This window comes from Schistocerca serialis, chromosome 6 (genome assembly GCF_023864345.2).
Source record: "Schistocerca serialis cubense isolate TAMUIC-IGC-003099 chromosome 6, iqSchSeri2.2, whole genome shotgun sequence".
Lineage (NCBI taxonomy): Eukaryota > Metazoa > Arthropoda > Insecta > Orthoptera > Acrididae > Schistocerca > Schistocerca serialis.
In genome coordinates, this window is record NC_064643.1 from 747,908,030 (window position 1) to 747,910,971 (window position 2,942).

Genomic DNA, 2,942 nt, shown 5'->3' on the forward strand with positions numbered 1-2,942 from the left:
CTGTGTCAATACTACTTATTGTGATTTTATTTTATTTTTTCATTTTCTGAGAATATTACCTGTTGTGCTCATGTTGTAATTCTTTAAATAAACAAAATGCAGAATGAAATTTTCACTCTGCAGCAGAGTGTGTGCTGATATGAAACTTCCTGGCAGATTAAAACTGTGTGCTGGACCGAGACTCGAACTCGGGACCTTCGCCTTTTTCGCGGGCAACTGAGCTACCGAAGCACAACTCACAACCCATCCTCACAACTTCAGTTCCGCCAGTACCTCATCTCCTACCTTCCAAACTTCACAGGAGTTCTCCTGCGAACCTTGCCCGCGAAAGGCAAAGGTTCTGAGTCCAAGTCTTGGTCCGGCACACAGTTTAATCTGCCACGAAGTGTCAAACAAAATGCAGATGTTTATTAAATTATGTTGTAGGTGAGTCACAGCTAAAATTAATAGAAACATTCAAAATACTTTCCCAGAAGACTTAACTTCTTACGGAATCAATGTAGAAAGAGTTGCTAGCCCACAATTCTAAAGAATAATCATTCAAACCCAAGGTGAAGTCTGCAGAAAGTGAACTTCTTGTTAAAATAAACTATAATATGAGCTGCTTGGAGTACTGTTAGTGTGTTCTACAAGAGAATTAACTTCTAAAGGCTGATACATCAGACAAGTACATCTATAAATTCCAGCCCCAAGCCCATTGATTTTCACCTATGTATATGGTAAAGAACTGCTAACTTCCAAATATTTTAAGTTTCAAGTAGGACAATTGTTTAGCTTTTGTGTGAAGATAAAAACTTGATGAACATTAATAAGAATTGCACTTGTAATCTATTAAGTGCAACCTTTTGCTTGAAATCTCTCAAGTTTTGAGTTGCCAGTTGTGACAACCCTACCTCCAGTGTTTCTCCGACATGTGGTTCACATTGCCTGAAGAACCTAGCTTCGAAACTTTAATAGATGTGCACACATTTTCAATAACATCCATTCACATTTTTGACAATCCTTGTCACAGATGTCAGCAAAACACCAAGAAACTGTCGACAATAGCATGTCTAAGAAACGAACCTTCACAGAAGTATGCCTAGCCTGTAGCGTAATCCTGAATGATTTTGTATAAATAAGATGTGTTTTTAATGAGACAAATAAGTCAGGAAATGACCAATTACAGAATTTCAGTCTATCTGAACAGCATTGTGACGAAACCAGCTAGGATAATTTTACTTCCCCTCTTGTTTTGCCATCTGCATCCTTAAAATTCATTTTTTCATGTCGAACTAATTGACCATTAATCCATAAAAGAGAAAGGTTGTACCTCAGTTTTAAAGAATATAATACCAGATCTAATTTTGCGCTTAGTTTTATGTATGTAATTGATTTTCTAATTTATTTTGACTATTCCTAGTTAGTATCTTTTGTTGTAGGGTGCAATCAGTAACTGTTTTGTAACTTAAATCCTATAGTTGAATTATAAACAAGTATAAATGCTGTACTAATTATGAACATTTGGAGGAACAACTAGTAATTTTCTTAAAGGATCTATTTGGGTCTATTCGTTAGCATGTTAGCAAAGCCAGCCCTTAATGAATTCCAAAGTAATTAACAGTTTTGTCAGAAGTATTGTTTGCATAACAATATCTGTTAATTTTATCATCTAAACAAATAATTCAGCTTAACCCTTGTAGCAGAAGAAACTGTTAAAAATAAGGAAGTTTTTCATGTGTTCAGTTAATTTAATGATTTATGTTTTAATTGTAATTTCTATAAATTAAACATCTAACAATGTGTGTTTCAGTGCCTATTATTGTGAGGATATATAAGGGCCCCAGACAGTCAGCCCACAGTCGAGTTTCAGACGATGAACGTGTGTTGGTTAGATCAATTTAACTGTGAAATAAGTGTAATACAAATAGGCTGTGTGTTAAAACAATGACAGTGTCTGTTCAATATGTACCTTAATATCCCCCAAAAAAACTGTGAACTGTGAAATTAGGTTTTTACTGTTCGTAGATGTTCAACAGTAAACTATTGTAGCAGTATGTGGATGTTTCACTGCAACCTATTAATGAGGCTTATCGAAAGTTAAAAAATAGTGCATTGGCCATATAACTGTGTATTATTGGGGGGTTGTGAACAGTGAAAGTAAAGAACTGTGAAATGCAAACGTGCACCTGTGGGCTACATCCTTTAGAGTAGTCAGTGTTGAACCCCCATTTTTCAGCCAGTATGGCAACACGGTACATCGAGACCAAGGACAATCAAAGATGAAATGAAACAGGCGAATGTCACAGTGTGTTATCTAACTTGCCCCTCCATGGCATTACAGCATATTGTTCAGAGTTCACATTACACACCTACTGACGAGTGCCCGTTGCCCCTTGATGCCCCAGTAATGCATAATCCGTCACGCATGACCACCAACATCCACCGCCCCTCCATTTTCCTTAATTGTAGAGTAGACCAGGGGGAAAAAGGAACAAATATGGACAGGCTGGGTCAGTCAGATCCAATCCAGAATAAGAAAGACATAAGTTTAAACAGCACTGCTAAAAATAATTCTTTTACTGTTTATTACACTCCCGGAAATGGAAAAAAGAACACATTGACACCGGTGTGTCAGACCCACCGTACTTGCTCCGGACACTGCGAGAGGGCTGTACAAGCAATGATCACACGCACAGCACAGCGGACACACCAGGAACCGCGGTGTTGGCCGTCGAATGGCGCTAGCTGCGCAGCATTTGTGCACCGCCGCCGTCAGTGTCAGCCAGTTTGCCGTGGCATACGGAGCTCCATCGCAGTCTTTAACACTGGTAGCATGCCGCGACAGCGTGGACGTGAACCGTATGTGCAGTTGACGGACGTTGAGCGAGGGCGTATAGTGGGCATGCGGGAGGCCGGGTGGACGTACCGCCGAATTGCTCAACACGTGGGGCGTGAGGTCT